At 37.5% G+C, this 19090-nt stretch overlaps 1 long non-coding RNA gene across 1 annotated transcript in view; it reads right to left on the bottom strand.

Moving 5' to 3' along the window:
- Positions 1–9289: 9289 nt before the first annotated feature.
- LOC309623232 overlaps positions 9290–19090 on the bottom strand; it is a 43612-nt gene continuing 33811 nt past the window's right edge. The window contains exon 3 of the long non-coding RNA XR_014241280.1: positions 9290–18880. This is a non-coding gene — a long non-coding RNA (uncharacterized lncRNA). The remainder of the gene's footprint in view (positions 18881–19090) is intronic.

Genomic DNA, 19090 nt, shown 5'->3' with positions numbered 1-19090 from the left:
AACAAAATAAGGAAAAAGGAATGAAAAGAAATGAAGACAGCTTAGGAGACCTCTGGGACAACATTAAATGCATGAGCATTCACATCATAGGGGTCGCAGAAGGAGGAGAGAGAGAGAAAGGACCAGAGAAAATATTTGAAGAGATTATAGTCGAAAACTTCCCTAACGTGGGAAAGGAAATAGCCACCCAAGTCCAGGAAGCACAGAGAGTCCCATACAGGATAAACCCAAGGGGAAACACGCCGAGACACACAGTTATCAAATTGGCAAAAATTAAAGACAAAGAAAAATTATTGAAAGCAGCAAGGGAAAAATGACAAATAACATACAAGGGAACTCCCATAAGGTTAACAGCTGATTTGTCAGCAGAAACTCCACAAGCCAGAAGGGAGTGGCATAATATACTTAAAGTGATGAAAAGGAAGTACCTACAACCAATATTACTCCAGCCGGCAAGGATCTCATTTAGACTTGATGGAGAAATCAAAAGCTTTACAGACAAGCAAAAGCTAAGAGAATTCAGCACCACCAAACCAGCTCTACAACAAATGCTAAAGGAACTTCCCTAAGTGGGAAACACAAGAGAAGAAAAAGACCTACAAAAACAAACCCAAAACAATTAAGAAAATGGGAATAGGAACATACATGTCTATAATTACCTTAAGCGTGAATGGATTAAATGCTACAACCAAAAGACACAGGCTCGCTGAAGGGACACAAAAACAAGACCCATCTTTGTGCTGTCTACAAGAGACCCACTTCAGACCTAGGGACACATACAGACTGAAAGTCAGGGGATGGAAAAAGATATTCCATGTAAATGGAAATCAAAAGAAAGCTGGAGTAGCAATACTCATATCAGATAAAATAGACTTTAAAATAAAATATGTTACAAGGCACAAGGAAGGACACTACATAATGATCAAGGGATCAATCCAAGAAGAACATATAACAATTATAAATATATATGCACCCAACATAGGAGCACCTCAATACATAACACAACTGCTAACAGCTATAAAAGAGGAAATCGACAGTAACACAATAATAGTGGGGGAGTTTAACACCTCACGTACACCAATGGACAGATGATCCAAACAGAAAACTAATAAGGAAACACAAGCTTTAAATGACACAATAGACCAGATAGATTTAATTGATATTTATAGGACATGCCATCCAAAAACAGATTACACTTTCTTCTCAAGTGCACATGGAACACTGTCCAGGATAGACCACATCTTGGATCACAAATCAAGCCCCAGTAAATTTAGGAAAACTGAAATCATATCAAGCATCTTTTCCGACCACAATGCTATGAGATTAGAAATCAATTACAGGGAAAAAAACGTAAAAAACACAAACACATGGAGGCTAAACAATACGTTACTAAATAACCAAGAGACCACTGAAGAAGCCAAAGCGGAAATCAAAATATACCTAGAGACAAATTACAATGAAAACACGATGATCCAAAACCTATGGGATGCAGCAAAAGCAATTCTAAGACGGAAGTTTATAGCAACACAATCCTACCTCAAGAAACAAGAAAAACCTCAAATAAAGAATCTAACCTTGCACCTAAAGGAACTAGAGAAAGAAGAACAAACAAAACCCAAAGTTAGCAGAAGGAAAGAAATCATAAAGATCAGAGCAGAGATAAATAAAATAGAAACAAAGAAAACAATAGCAAAGATCAATGAAACTAAAAGCTGGTTCTTTGAGAAGATAAACAAAATTGATAAACCTTTAGCCAGACTCATCAAGGAAAAGAGGGAGAGGACTCAAATCAATAAAATTAGAAATGAAAAAGAAGTTACAATGGACACTGCAGAAATACAAAGCATCCTAAGAGACTACTACAAGCAACTCTATGCCAATAAAATGGACAACCTGGAAGAAATGGACAAACTCTTAGAAAGGTAGAAACTTCCAAGACTGAACCAGGAAGAAATAGAAAATATGAACAGACCAATCACAAGTAATGAAATAGAAACTGTGATTAAAAATCTTCCAACAAACAAAAGGCGAGGACTAGATGGCTTCACAGGCGAATTCTATCAAATGTTTAGAGAAGAGCTAACACCCATCCTTCTCAAACTCTTCCAAAAAGTTGCGGAGGAAGGAACACTCCCAAACTCATTCTACGAGGCCACCATCATCCCAATTCCAAAACCAGACAAAGCTATTACAAAAAAAGAAAATTACAGACCTATATCACTGATGAATATAAATGCAAAAATCCTCAACAAAATACTAGGAAACAGAATCCAACAACACATTAAAAGGATCATACACCATAATCAAGTGGGATTTATCCCAGGGATGCAAGGATTCTTCAATATACACAAATCAATCAATGTGATACACCATATTAACAAACTGAATAAAAACCATATGATCATCTCAATAGATGCAGAAAAAGCTTCTGACAAAATTCAACACCAATTTATGATAAAAACTCTCCAGAAAGTAGGCACAGAGGAAACCTACCTCAACATAATAAAGGCCATATACGACAAACCCACAGCAAAAATCATTCTCAATGGTGAAAAACTGAAAGCATTTCCTCTAAGATCAGGAACAAGACAAGGATGTCCACTCTCGCCACTATCATTCAACATAGTTCTCTAAGTCCTAGCCACAGTAATCAGAGAAGAAAAAGAAATAAAAGGAGTACAAATTGGAAAAGAAGTAAAACTGTCACTGTTTGCAGATGACATGATACTATACATAGAGAATCCTAAAGATGCCACCAGAAAACTACTAGAGCTAATCAATGAATTTGGTAAAGTAGCAGGATACAGAATTAATGCACAGAAATCTCTTGCATTCCTATACACTAACAATGAAAGATCAGAAAGAGAAATTAAGGAAGCAATCTCATTCACCATTGCAACAAAAAGACTAAAATACCTAGGAATAAACCTACCTAATGAGGTAAAAGAGCTGTACTCAGAAAACTATAAGACACTGATGAAAGAAATCAAAGATGACACAAACAGATGGAGAGATATACCATGTTCTTGGACTGGAAGAATCAATATTGTGAAAATGACTATACTACCCAAAGGAATCTACAGATTCAATGTAATCCCTATCATATTACCAGTGGCATTTTTTACAGAACTAGAAGAAGAAATCTTAAAATTTGTATGGAGACACCAAAGACGCCGAACAGCCAATGCAATCTTGAGGGAAAAAAACAGAGCTGGATGAATCAGGCTCCCTGACTTCAGACTATACTACAAAGCTACAGTAATCAAGACAGTATGGTACTGGCACAAAAACAGAAACATAGATCAATGGAACAGGAGAGAAAGCCCAGAGATAAACGCATGCTCCTATGGTCAACTAATCTATGACAAAGGAGGCAAGGATATACAATGGAGAAAAGACAGTGTCTTCAATAAGTGGTCCTGGGAAAACTGGACAGCTACATGTAAAAGAATGAAATTAGAACACTCCCTAACACCATACACAAAAAATAAACTCAAAATGGATTAAAGACCTAAATGTAAGGCCACACACTATAGAACTCTTACAGGAAAACATAGGCAGAACACTCTATGACATAAATCACAGCAAGATCCTTTTTGACTCACCTCCTAGAGTAATGGAAATAAAAACAAAAATAAACAAATGGCACCTAATGAAACTTAAAATCTGTTGCACAGCAAAGGAAACCATAAACAAGATGAAACACAACCCTCAGAATGGGAGAAAATGTTTGAAACGAATCAACGGACAAAGGATTAATCTCCAAAATATATAAACAGCTCATGCAGCTCAATAGTAAAAAAACAAACAACCCAATCCAAAAATGGGCAGAAGATCTAAATAGACATTTCTCCAAAGAAGACATACAGATGGCCAAGAAGCACATGAAAAGCTGCTCAACATCACTAATTATTAGAGAAATGCAAATCAAAACTACAATGAAGTATCACCTCACACCAGTTAGAATGGGCACCACCCGAAAATCTATAAATGACAAATGCTGGAAGAGGGTGTGGAGAAAAGGGAACCCTCTTGCACTGTTGGTGGGAATGTAAACTGATACAGCCACTATGGAGAACAGTATGGAGGTTCCTTAAAAAACTAAAAATAGAATTACCATGTGACTCAGGAATCCCACTACTGGGCGTATACCCAGAGAAAACCATAATTCGAAAAGATACATGCACCCCAATGTTCACTGCAGCACTATTTACAATAGCCAGGTCATGGACGCAACCTAGATGCCCATCAACAGACAAATGGATCAAGAAGATGTGGTATATATATACAATGGAATATTACTCAGCTATGAAAAGGAACGAAATTGGGTCATTTTTAGAGACGTGGATGGACCTAGAGACTGTCATACAGAGTGAAGGAAGTCAGAAAGAGAAAAACAGATATCATATATTAACGCATATATGTGGAACCTAGACAAATGGTACAGATGAACCAGTTTGCAAGGCAGAAATAGAGACCCATATATAGAGAACAAACGTATGGACACCAAGGGGGGAAAGTGGGGTGGAGGTGGTGGTGGTGGTGGGATGAATTGGGAGATTGGGATTGACATATATACACTAATATGTATAAAATATATCTATTTTTACTAATATACAAATATATTTTTACTAATTAGTAAAATAATATATCTATTTTACTAATAAGAACCTGCTGTATAAAAAATAAATAGAATAAAAATTTTTTAAAAAGACAAATACCATATGATATCACTTATATGTGGAATCTAATATATGACACAAATGAATTTATTTACAAAACGTAAACAGAGTCACAGACATAGAAAACAAACTTGTGGTTACCAAAAGGGAAAGGGGGTGGGGAGGGATAAATTATGAGTTTGGGAGTAGCAGATATAAACTACTATGTATAAAATAGATAAACAACAAGGTGCTACTGTATAGCATGAGGAAGTATATTCAATATCCTGTAATAAACCATAACGGAAAAGAATATGTATATATATGCATAACTGAATCACTTTGCTGTACAACAGCAAAATAACACAACATTGTAAGTCAACTATATTTCATTTAAAAAATTAAAATAAACAACTAAGAATTGTTTGTAATTTGTACACTGAATATTTAGGTGTTTCTAAAGAGTTTTACGGTGTTAAAATATTTGCTCTCTTGGACACTTTAAACGTTCCTTTTTTTAAAAAAATTAATTAATTAATTAATTTTTTGGCTGTGTTGGGTCTTCGTTTCTGTGCGAGGGCTTTCTCTAGTTGCGGCGAGCGGGGGCCCCTCTTCATCGCGGTGCGCGGGCCTCTCACTGTCGCTGCCTCTCTTGTTGCGGAGCACAGGCTCCAGACGCGCAGGCTCAGTAGTTGTGGCTCACGGGCCTAGTTGCTCCGCGGCACGTGGGATCTTCCCAGACCAGGGCTCGAACCCGTGTCCCCTGCATTGGCAGGCAGATTCTCAACCACTGCGCCACCAGGGAAGCCCCCTGGACACTTTAATTTTATCCCTCCAAAGAGTTTTTGTTTGGGGGTTTTTTTTGCATACATTCTCACTTTGTTTTCAGATATTTTATCCTTAAAAACATGGAGAGGTCAACCTCAGCCAACAGATTATATATGTGTACTGCATGAATTAAGGAAAGCTTCTTATTCTTTCTGGAGCTTTGAGCATCTCATGTTGAATCTTCTGAGTTCTGGAAAGCTCCAAATCCATTTGCTGAGGCAAGAAGAAGAAAAAATTGCTTGGAGGGTATCCAAAATAGAATTAGACTGCATTTCCAGTGGTCTTATGTTCAACGCTAGCCTTTTTGACTTGCTGTGGTTCCTGCCCATCACACTCTACTAATGAGGAAATGGCCAAGAAACACCCATAAGTTTTTAGCAAACAAACTCTACTTCACTGGAGATGTGCTATTATGCATTAGACCACAGGGCAAAGCTACCAGTGCCAAACAATCAGTCAATCAATCAATGGAAACAAGAGGTCTTTTTTTAAAGATGTGAAGTGGGGGAGAACATCATTTTCTCTCTCTTGGGACTCAACCTCCACTGTGAACCAAAAACCAGAGTTCACCACCCTAACACTCTAAACCTATTGAACCAGATCAAAATCTCTGTATCTAAATATGCTGCCAGCTGAACCTGAACAGAGCCAATATTTCATCTGGTTCAAATTCATGTTCTTTTTTCTGCTCACAGAATTACCAAAGTGATTTAGTAGCCAGCATTTCTCACTTGAAGAGTCTTCAGAAATGGTGCGTGCATGCGTGTGTGTGTGTGTGCTATGTGGTCGTGACCAGGATGAGTGCTTTTATTTTTCTTAACGTGAAATATCTATTTCCAAAGCTGTAGTTCAGGTTCCTCCTATCTTTGGTATGTGGTAGAACAAAATTTTGTGGATTTGAGGGTTTTCTTGTTGTTGTTTTTTTTGTTACAAAACCAACACAGCTTCAAGACTTTCACATACAATAACCCAAGATAGTTCCTGCTTGCCCAGTTCCCAGATAAAAGAAAAACAAAACAAGTGCGGGGCAGTTGATCATTTTTTTGAAACAGGATACATTTTTCCCACGTTCAGATCTGAAAATACTCAACTGTAATTTAATCTACCTTTATTAGATTACACAGTTATGTCCACAAAATTGTGGAAACCATCCTAAATTAGTAAGGGCAGGGAAGAAGCAGGCTGGATGTGAGAATTCCTGCTGCTCTTGCCTGACATGTCTTCCGAATAGAGAGGCAAGTCGTGGGCAAAGCACTCGATATATCAGGGACAGGAGAGCTCAGCACCCTTTGAGTGTCCCCAGTGGGAAGCCCACCTTCTACTTCAGAGTAACCCCAGCTCTCAAAGAGTATGTTGGATGGCTGTACAACAGGTCAGAAATGGCCAGGTCATCCAAAAGTCACCCTTTACTGGTCCAAATATGCTTTATGCTTACAGAGCCCTACATACTGGTATTGAATAAAATATAGCACACCCAATTATATTTGTACTTTAGAGAAATAAAGAATAATTTTTAGTATGTCTCAAATATTGCCTAGGATATACTAATACTAAAAACAATTATTTGTTGTTCATCTGAAACACAAATTTAGTTGGGTATCTGTATTTTGATTTACTAAATCTGGCAACAAACTTCAAATCACCCCAAAAGTTCATAACATCATTTATAACAGCAAATAAAATAACCCATGTGGTAGGTAAGAATCTTAGGCTGTAAAAACAGTTGTGCAACTTATATAATCTTTTTCATCTTTTAAAGAGCAACCTTTTCTTCTTCCAAGTGCCCAAGCCAGCAGGAAATTCAGCCTCAGTCATTATGGACCCTGCACCTTTCCAGGGCCCCATGTCAATCCAGAACCTCAGGTGGTGTCCAAAGAGTAGGGGTAGTGTTCCAAACTCCAGGCTATCATGGTGTCCAGTCGCTCAGTGGTCACTTTAGGTATGGGGGCTCTATTGTGAGCTCCCTGTGGGGCTAGGGGAACTTTTTTTTTTTTTTTGAGGCACAGCATCTCTGTACTTAGGAGCCACGTTTTGGCCAATGATTTTTCCATCCTCACTGACTTCTACTTAAATTCTGTGAACTCTCTTCCTTTTTCCTCTGGTTAACTTCAAAGGCATTCTCTCACTTCCGGTTGACCTCAAACATATATATATAGTTGCTTCAGTAATTTTTAGGCTTTTATGACGAACAGGAAAAGTTTCTGTCTTCAAGTATTTCTACTCCTGCTGCCTCTTAGACACAAAATAATCCCTGAGGAAGTAATCCCTTATGGGGCTGAATACCTGCTTGAAATAGAAGAAGGTAAGAACATGGAGACTGTCCAAGATGGGTTATTGCCCAGTGAATATTCTCTTCCCCTACCTCTATTCCACCTCCACTGGAGGAGTCTTCTTCCCTTACCCATTGATGTTGGGATTTGTCATGTGACTTGCTTCATCCAGTGGGATGTTAATGGACTTGACCAAGCTAGCCTTGAAATGTACTTGTGTGGTTAGGTGTGCTCTTTTGTACTCTGCCATTATCAATGTCACGTGTCCAAGGAGGATAAGAGACATGTAGAGCAGACCTGGAACAACTCACAGCTTAGAGCCAAACCCAGCCAAGTCCAGCCCAGATCAGCTGAATCGCAGGCAATCTTCAGACACACAAACAAGAAATAAATATTGATTATTGTATGCCACTGGGTTTTGGGGTAATTTGTTATATAAAATAACAAATACAGGTACAAATGAAAAATTCATATTTCATCAGATTAGTAAATTGTCTTGACACACTTAATGTTCAACTGTGATATTAAAATATTTATGGTATCCAAAAATCACGGCTATAAGCCTGTGATCCTATGGCTTGCGTGCTCTCTCTCCTAAACATCTGACATCATTTTCTAAGTTATTTATTCCTTCTAAAAGCTAATATTCATATAATGCCTTGCAATTCACAAAGTGCCCTCACATCCATTACCCTATTAGATCTTTTTAACAATCCAGTTGTAAGGTGAGGTCCATATTACTAGCCCCATTTGGGAGACAAAGAAATTGATTCAGAATGAGGTCAAGGATTACCCATGTGAACAAAGCCAGTTCTGAGTTCCAGATCAGAGCTGGGGCTCTAACCAGGTCTTCTCACTCCTCCTACAAGCCTCCTTCCACCATACCATGGCTGCCTCTAGAACACCCAGCACAGGGCTGGGCACATTACAGTTCTCAGTAAACACCTGAGGAATGATGGAGAGGCCAGATCTCTTTACCAGAGAGGTGTGAGTGTAAAGTCAAAGTTCCCAGGAAACATCTCACTAGCAGTTGTCTCCCCATAGTTTCTATTAATATGTGTTAATAGGTGTTTTGAGAGGTGGGTAGAGGGATGGAGGTGGAGAAGATTGGATGCTATTTAATACATTTTAGAAATTCTGCTTAAGCAAATTAAATGCCTTTACTGCTGGGCTTTTAAGTGAGTTTGAGGGGCTTATTTGCATGACTTTCTAGGTAAGGAATAGAGTATACTGCATTTCTCCAACTGATTTGACCATGGAATCTTTTAAATCAGAAATCATTTTGCTGGATTAGGGTCCCACGGAACCCAGTTTAAGAAATACTGGCCTACAGCCTTGAACTGCAATGGTTCTGTCCTTTGGCATCTTCATTTTGCATCATCCAGAGCTGTTTGTGTAGCGGGCACCCTCCAGGCCCTTTGAGCTTTTGTTAATGATTCAGTTCTAATTCCAAGAAGCTTTTAATTAATGGGATGATAACTTGGTGTATTAATTAAAGTTCTTTTGGTTGCAAACACAAAAAGCAACTCTGGCTAACTTCCTTTAAGATATTAGGAAAACCCACAGAATCCTAAGAGTTGCCAAACACTTAGGCTTTGAAAGGAGCGGGGACGAGGGCAGCTTGGGGGATTTCACCCCTGGGAGTCACTGAAGCTGCCACTCAAATAACTCTGCTGTGGAGATGTCTCTGTCTGCATCTCTTCACTCAGATTTCAGGTTCCTGGGATGGTGAGTCTGGTTGTCCTTGCTTAGGCCATGTCTTTGCCCCAGGATTATTCAGCCAGGGAAGACGGGACAGAAGGTGCTACTGAGGAAACTGCTACAATCTGGGCAGCCACACTGATTCATGTCTCCTACATCTGGCTTGCAGTAGAGTCCCACCTTTGTGGGGGTTGGTTTGAAGTTGGTGCATAAAGCTGTAACTACCCTTCAAAGTCCATTACGTTTCTTTCTAGGAGTGGAAGATATTGCTTTTTCTTCTTTTTATTACCAAATAAAGAAGTTTTAAGACCACACTATAAAAAAATTTGAGTTTCCAGAACTAAACTCACACTTAGTCTGGAGAAGAACTTTTGCAATTAGTGCATCCCATGAAACCAATAATCATTTGCTCACGGGCCAATGGAATAGAGGGTGGACTTGCTCACACTTTTCAAATCCTGTCTGCTTCTCTCCTCTTTTGCCAAATGCAGGCAGCTGAATTCACAGAGTTTAATGTGTATTTGATGCAACTCCACTGTACACCAGAGATGGACTAATACAATGACCTAAACAATAAAACAGCCCTACACAAACCTTAGAAGTAGGAGGCTAGTATCCCCCTTGTTAAACAAAATTGGTGAGGGACTTCCCTGGTGGCGCAGTGGTTAAGAATCCGCCTGCCAATGCAGGGGACACGGGTTTGATCCCCAGTCTGGGAAGATCCCACATGCCGCAGAGCAACTAAGCCCGTGCGCCACAACTACTGAGCCTGCACTCTAGAGTCCACGAGCCACAACTACTGAGCCTGCACGCCACAACTACTGAAGCCCGCACACTCTAGGGCCTGCGTGCCGCAACTACTGAGCCCACGTGCCACAACTACTGAGCCTGCGTGCTGCAACTACTTAAGACCGCGCACCTAGAACCCGTGCTCTGCAACGAGAAGCTACTGTAATGAGAAGCCCGTGCACCGCAACGAAGAGTAGCCCCAGCTCACCACAACTAGAGAAAGCCTGCATGCAGCAACAAAGACCCAATGCAGCCAAAAAATAAATAAACAAATAATTTTTAAAAAATAAAATAAAAAATTGGGTGAGATAATAATCAAGAATCGTGTCCTGGAAGAGAGCTTTGAGGGGGCATTTTTTGGTCTTGATTCAAAAGCAATCTAAGCTATTTTTTTAAAAAGTCAAAACTGAGGTTTTCTTCTGCCTTCTGAAATTTCAAATTCAGAAGCAAATGAAGCATTTAAAAAAAATTAAGCCCCCAAGGGCTTCACCACCTACTACTATGCTACACTGTGGGGCTTTATTTGAACATATTTTGCTTTTATTGCTTTGTTCTTTTCCCTCTCTATGATTTACAAAGCAGTGTGGGAAAATGGTTAATACCGAATAAAAGTTAAAATTAAAACCACTTTTTCCACTATGGTGCTGTCTCCTTCCCACCCCCTCATCCCTGGGGGCCTGTTCAACTGAGTTTAGTAGCACAAAGGCTACTGAGTTCCAGAACTATAGTCATAATCTACCTAAAATGGACTGATTTCTTAGCTCTAGGACAAGATAAATTAGTTGACTACATACAGTTGATAATGTGGAGAGAACTGATAAATAATGAAACAAGCTCATTTTAAGATACCTGTAGAACTCTGGAAATTTGTGGCATTTATTAAACAATTCAGGTTAGTTCAAATAATTTTATGTTTGGAGCTGAGCTTGCTTTGGGGCCCAAATAGTTTCCAAGGAGAACAACTACTGTTTATAGCCCTCTGACATGAGACTTATTAGACTGGCAGGAAAAGCTTGTTTCTCTCTGCCCACCTGAGGAATGACACCTAAATCTTTTCAACCTGAGGAGAAGAATCTGTCAGAGAGACATACACCATCCCAATCGGTGACCCAGCCCAGGCTCTGACAATCCCCCAAGTCTTTGTCAAATACTTATTATGTGCCAGGCACAGTGCTGGTCACTTTTATATCCATTTTTTGGTTTAACCCACAAAACGTTTTACACATATTAAAATCCCATTTTACACCTGAGAATATTGAGACTCACAATGATCAAGAATCTTTCCTTTGTCAGACAGTTCTACTCCCTATAATAATAATAACCAAAGCAGACAGGAAAGAGGGTTCAGAGCACGGGGTAAATGTGGAAGACAAAATTGGCATCCATGAGATGAGTTAATGCAGTAACAAGTGTGTCTGAGACATAGTGCTAGGTATCTTTAGGTACCATCTTTAATCATCACATCAAGGCTAGAAAGTATGTGGTAAAATGGGCTCTATTTTAGAGCTGGGAAAATGGAGTTCTGAGAGAGGTTAGGAAAATTGCCAGTAACTGAGCATTGCATGGTAACTCCTACAGACACGCTTGTACAATAAAACAGATATTGGTGCAAAGGACATTGAGATAAGTCAGGATAGCTTCAGGCTGCAAGTAATGACAATGAAGACTCCAAGTGGGAAGAAAGGCCTTCCACTTCAGCAAGTAAATAGGCTGTAACACACTCAGTCCAAGTATTTGGTGGCATGAGCAGAAAGTTATATCTGAGTCACAGCTCAGTGGGAAGTCAAAAAGGAGAGGCTGACTGGTTGCCACGAGTCAGGGAGCTTCTCTAGGAGAAACGACATGCCACGTGCCCTGCGGCACAAGGGCACTTGGTTATGGCTTCTACTGCCAACCACACTGCAGTGTTTTCATGGGGAAGTCAGGAGGAGCGTTTCTGGATGAATAAGTCACCTTTATACCTGAGCTTTTTCTCCACTACTACCATCCAGCAAGCAAAGGGATTCCATTTTTAAGTCAAACTGTGCATTGGGTATCTCTGTGAAACACAAGCTGTGTTGAATTTTTTAAGGGATCAAAGCCTTACAATAAAGCAATGAACTTTAATGAGTCAGTTAGAGTGGCAGGTATCAGAGAAAGGAACAGAGGGATTTGGATAACAATGTCTCCCCAAGGTGCTGGAAAATACTGAACAGAGAGATAAAATGACAAGATTCCCAGTATTTGCTTCAAAATATTGTTAGGGGTGGGGGAGGGTGATAAGAGTAGCTGGGAGTATAGATAAAATTAGGTAGGCCATAGGTTGATCATTGTTGGATCTCTGTGATTAGTATGTTGGAGTTCAGTATACTCTTCTAGTTTATGTATGTTTGAAATTTTCTATTATAACTTTTTTTAAAAAAGAAAAGAGTATAGATATGGTCTAGGATTCTATTCCATAGAAAATTGCATCCCACTGGGAATATAAATGTGACCAGGGTGATGGCCTGGATTTTCTGCACAAAGTTGTGGGTTCCACCTACATCCAAACAACCTCTAGGTCCTGTACCTCCAACCTCCAAAATTTATCTCCAATCTGTCCACTTCTCTCCGTCTCCACTGCCACTACCCTAGTCCTGACCACCACCAACATTGCTTGTTTAGACAACTGCTGTGGCCTCCAAATTTGCCTCCCTATTTCCAGTAGGATGTCCGTTTCCAATCTCTTCTGCCTACAGGAGGTGGAGTGATCTTTTCAAAATGCTACTCTGATATTCTCATGAGAAACAAGCAAGATGCAGAACAGTACACATAACTTTGTGTAAGAAAGGGGAAACCACATACATGCCTACACACACATATGTATATACTATTTGTTTATATTTGCAAAGGTAAATTCTGGAAGATAAACCAAAAACTTATAAAAATACAAGAGAAGGAAGTGCACAATTGAGGACACAGGTTGGCAGCAAAACTTCTCTGAATGTGTCCTCTTATAAATCTTGACTTTGGAATCATGTAAATGTTTACATATTCAAAAAATAACATTAAGTAAAAGTAAAATAAAATAAGAGATTTCTAAAAATTAAAATGAAAAAAATAAAAACAACTGTTTATTAACCACACGAAGAAAATAATTATTTCAAGTAAGTTTCATAAAAGTATTTTGACTTTACATTCTTATAAAATATATTTTAAGAACCAAGAAAAGTTGCAAATAAATCTTAAACTTCATTCAGTAGTCTTATTGTTAGTATTAGGTTGAACCATATGAAATTGCCAATATTTTACCATTTTTGACCTATAAAATGACAATTTCTTATATTGCAAATATACTAATATGTTATTATAAATATAGTAATATTATTTTACACTATAAATCTAACATATTTTACATGTAATATAATTCATATAAATATATTCTAAATATAGTATAAGTTATAGCAATATTGGTATTACTTTTAGAAATATTTTGTATATATTGTAGGATAAAACAAATTATTAATCATATTAATGTTGTTAGAACAAAGATTTTTAGCAAAATAAGACAACTATTATTTTAGAAGTTAATAAATACCTTAATTTTTAGAGATATAATTGACATATAACATTATGTAAGTTTGAGGTGTACAACGTGTTGGTTTGGTACATTTATATATTGCAATATGATTACTACAGTGACATAGTAATCATCATCTCTTCTTTGTGCTGAGAACAGTAAAAATCTAGTCTAATTAGCAATATTGAAGTTTACACTAAGCACTGTTGACTACAATCACTACGCTGTGCATTAGATCTCCAGAACCTACTTGTCTACTAGTTGCAAATTTGTACCCTTAAATGACATCTCCCAATTTCCCCACCCCCCAACCCCTGGTAACCATCATTCTACTCTGTTTTTACACATTCAACTTTTTTAGGTTGCACATGTAAGTGATAGCATACAGTACCTGTCTTTCTCTTTCTATCTCACTTATCATAATGCTCTAAAAATAAATTGCAAATATCAGTGTGAACTCATGATTCTTTTTCAAAAATACTTATTCCTAATTGTCCACTAAAAAGGCCTAGAAGCAATGGTGACCCAGGAATAATGAGTAAGCCCAGGACCCAGATTGTGGGCTCTAAATACCTTCCCACTAAAAGGAAGCAGAAATGCATGTAGAAATGGCAGGAAATAGAACAACTGAGTTGGGGATATGTTATTGTATAAGGAAGCAAGGAAACTATCAAAGAGTAATGAGGTCCAGTTAAAAAAACAAAGATCTGACATGAGGGACTTCGCACTGGCTAAAACAAGACATTTTATGCCTCAATAGAATTATGACTAAAATTGATTAAAACACATTGAATATATAAAAACCATACATTCAAAATGATACTCAAAAAAAGAGAAAGTGAAAAGAAAAGGAAGGGGATAAAAAAGGAAAGAAGGAGAAAAAGACATCATTGGACACAATTAGCAGTAACTAGGTCACCAACACCTTACTCTGCAAACTTGCAATTAAAGGGAAAGAAACAAATATATATCCTGCCTTTCCTGGAGGAAGTGTATTCCAGAGTAGCATAATAGTCCTAGTTGATGCGGGAAATTTTTTTATCTTTTACAGAGGGATTCTAACTAACAAATGTGTTAGGAAGGATAGCATTAGAAATTCATCATTCTGCAATTCTTAATGAAATAATTGATTCAGACAATGATCATCAGTGGATGAAATCATTGGATTAAAGATTGATGAGGAAATTTACAATGGAGGGATGTAGGCTTTTACCCCCTTGAATGTTAAACCAATTTTGCTTTCCTGGGATAATTCTCACTTGATCATAATGTCTAACCTTTTATGACATTGGACTTGGTTTGCTAATATTTTGAGGATTTTTATGTCTATATTGAGGACATTGGCCTAAATTTTTTATTTGTGTTATGCCTTTGGCTTTGGTATCCGAGTAATACTGGTTTCATAAAGTGAGTTGGGAAGTGTTCCTTCCTCCAGTATGTTCTGGAAGAATTTGTGAAGGATTGCTATTATATCTTTAAATGTTTGATAGGATTCACCAATGAAGCCACCTAGGCTTAGGCTTATTTTCCAGGAAGATTTTTAATTACTAATTCAATTTCTTTACTTGTTATAGATCTATTCAGATTTTTTATTTCTTCTTGGGTCAGTTTTGGTAATTTGTGTCTTTCTAAGAATTTAAAATTTTTTCATTTGGTCTATTTTTTGGTATAAAGCTATTCATGGTTTTCCCTTATCTTTTTAATTTCTGTAGAGTTAATGGTGATATCCTCTATTTCATTCCTGATTTGATGATATGTGTCTTTTCCTTACTCTAGCTAAAGGTTTGGTCAATTTTGATCATCTTTTCAGACATTCAACTTATGATTTCATTGATTTCCTTAACTTTTTGTTGTGTATTTCATTGACTTGCCCTCTAATCTTTATTATTTACTTTCTTCTCCTTACTTTGTGTTTACTTTGCTCTTCACTTTCTAGATTCTTAAGGTGGAAGATTTGGTTACTGATTTGAGATTATTTTTGTTTAACATAGGTATTTAAAGCTATATATTTCCCTCTTAGCACTGCTTTAGTTGCATCCCATAAATTTTGATATATTTTGCTTTCATTTTAAATCAATTCAAATTTCCCTTGTGGTTTCTTCTTTGATCCATGAATTATTTAGAAATGTGTTGTTTAATTTCCAAACATTCGTGGTTTCTCAAATTTCCTTCCACTGTTGATTTCTAATTTAATTCTGTTGTGGTTGGAGAACATACTTCCTGTTATTTCAATTATTTTAAATTTATTGAGACATTTTATGGCCTAGTATATGATCTATTCTGGAGAATGTTCCATGTATGCTTGAAAAGCATGAATATACCAACCAATTACTACAAGTGGGACAACTAGACATTATGCACCTTATGATCTGATGCAATATGTTAGTCAAAATGGACAAGGTTATGCTGCAATAACAAATATACCTAAATTTCAGTGATTACTTACCTAATCAGGGCCCAGGCTGATAGAAGAGCATCTCAACATGCCCTCCCATGATCACACTGGCAGAGGAAAAGGAAAAAGGCAAATCATATACTGGCTCTTAGAGCTCTTCCCAGGAACATACACGTTTTGCTTCCACTCATTTAATTAACCAAAACAAGTCACATGATCATAGTTAATTTTAATGTGGCAAGGAAGTGCTATTCTACCATACACCGGGAAGGAGACCTGAACATTTTTGGTGAAAAGTGCTTATAATTGGCACACTACTATGAAATATTCCTGCCAAAATCTGCTGAACCCAAATCTAATCAAAATTTTAGAGTTACATTCCAATTTATAGGAAAACTGTGGTATAGAGGAACAAGTTAAATGACACCATAAATAAGCAAAAAGACAAATCTAATTCTTTTCAGAAAACCTGTGGTATGAAAAAAAAAAGGATTAAAAAGACCAAGAGGCTTAAAATTGAATGTAATATGTAGGCATTTTTTAGGTCCTGATTTCAACCAACTAAGAAGACATTTGAGACAACTATAGAAATCTGAATATAGAGTGAGTGTTAGATAACACCAAGGGATCAGTAATGGTAAGAATGATAATGTCATGGTAGTCTTGTTAAGAAAATATCCATATTTTTACAAGATGCATTCATAGGCATGTAAAGATTCAGTTATGTCTGTGATTGTTTTATAATACTTTAAAATTCTTAAGCAGAGAAAAAATTGATAGATGAGGCAAATGTGGCAAAATCTAGATATTTATGGAATCTAAGTGGTATGTATATGAGAGTATATTAAAGTATGCTCTCTGCTTTTGTGTATATTTTAAATTTATTTAATAAAAATATTTTTAAAATTTAACCTGATCATGTCACTTCTTTGATTAAAACCTTTTATTGGCTTTGGTAGTTGAAGAGGAAGTCCAAATTCATCACAACGCTCTTCATATTCAGCATCTGTTTATCATCCTCCTCCTCATCATCTTCTTCATGGTAACACTTTTATTGAACACTTACCATGTGTCCAGCACTAAGTTGAGCCCTTTGCCTGCTTTATTGTTTTTAATAACACAATAACCAGAGTTATTTTGTCATCCACTTTTTGCAGATGAGGAAACTAAAGTACGGAGAGGTTCAACAACTAGTCCAAAAATCTCATAGCTAACAGGTTGGGAAACTGGGATTTGAACCCAGGCAGGCTGACTCCATCACCCATGCCATTAACCCCTTGATTTTATGCCCACCTGGTATTTCTCTCTCTTGTATGCCCACAAATTAGTATGGTGCTTAACACATGGTAGAGGCTTAAAATTTTTTTTGTTAAATGGATGTTGTTAGCTAGGTTTCTATCACTTTTTCAGTTTCCTTATCTTCTCATTAATTATCTTATAAATAGTTATTTTCCTGTGGATATTGCATTGCTGTCATGATGACCCATAAGTACTTGCTGAAAAGGAGCATTACAAACATAGAGAGAAAACACCCCCTGAGTCCTTTCCTCAACATGGCCTTTCCTTATGACCCTCTTGGGTTCTCTCAATGACTCTTGCTCTCAACATATTGCAATGTAATTCTTTGTTTATATATTTACCTCTTGTCTAGTCTATGAGTTCTGAGAGGCCAGGGACTCTCTCTTACGTATCTCACCCTCCAATGCCGAACACAGTAATTGGCATGCCCTGAGCTATTAAGTTTATTGAGTGGATCAGTGCACAAGAGCTACTAAAGAACTCCTGTTTATCCTTCAAAGCCTAGCTCAGATGTTGTCTCTGTAAAAACTTCCTGCTGCCTCCCAAAGTTAATCTGTCCCTCCTCTGTGCCATTATTTTACCCTCTGAACACATTTATAATTTCCTTCATATTGCACTGTACTTTTTTTTTTTTGGTCCACTTGTCTTCCCAACCAGACCACGAGCTTTGCAAATCTGGGACTGTGCTTTATTCATCTCTGTCTTCCTAACACTCAGCAACATTCTTGGCACAGAGCAGGGGCTCATTTTTTGTTCAAATGGAAAACTATCAAAACTTTCAAAATTACCAAAATGTACAATTATTAATATATTCATATATTGTCTTTAGCAGATATTACAAATAAAGGAATGTTTTACATTCTGTCTTAGAAAAAATTTCTGATGTGACTTAGGAAATGGGACACACTCCTTAGTAGAATAATACTATCACCACCATTTCAAGTCTTCTGTCACTTTCTGCTACTTGCCTTTGAAATATAAGTTAGTCATGGTCACTTTGTATTTACGTTGCTTCTTCTCTGCTAAAGTTGCAGTATGTCACATGCCATTAATTTATTTGTTATTTTTCAAAAGATTCCCATGTGGGAAATTTGATGACCATAACTGGGGAGATAAGGTTGGAGAAAGAATAAAGCAAATGAATACGGATGGCGCTGTGGAAAGACTGGCAGCCTGCTTTTCCCTCTGTAACTTTGGACAAGCCATTTCCCTCCTTTGGGCCTCAGTTTCCTCATCTGTAAAATCTGATTTCACCAGATGATCCCAGAAGCCTCTCTTATGTTCTAGAATCTATGATATCTTTACCTCAAAGAAGTCAAAGAAAAGGCAACAATAGACTTCTGCAGCAGTCTGGTCTCGTGCACTGGAGAGATATCTGTTTGACCAGGTGATCACCCCTCTGGAAGAGGAAAAACAAACACAAAGATGTTATCTGGCTAGCCCAGGACCTGACTTTGCAGCTTATCTTCTTATCACAGGTAGGATGGGGAGTAATCTGGAGTGATGATTCACAGTCATTCTGACCATGTGCAAAATCAAATACACCATGGAATAAACAGAAATACAGGGCCTGTCTAGGAAGAAGGAGAGAAAGTACAATAGGTCCAAC

This window comes from Balaenoptera borealis, assembly GCF_965194805.1.
Source record: "Balaenoptera borealis genome assembly, chromosome: 2".
Taxonomy (NCBI): domain Eukaryota; kingdom Metazoa; phylum Chordata; class Mammalia; order Artiodactyla; family Balaenopteridae; genus Balaenoptera; species Balaenoptera borealis.
The sequence above is the reverse complement of the archived record's forward strand: the minus strand, read 5'-3'. Positions and strand labels throughout refer to the sequence as shown.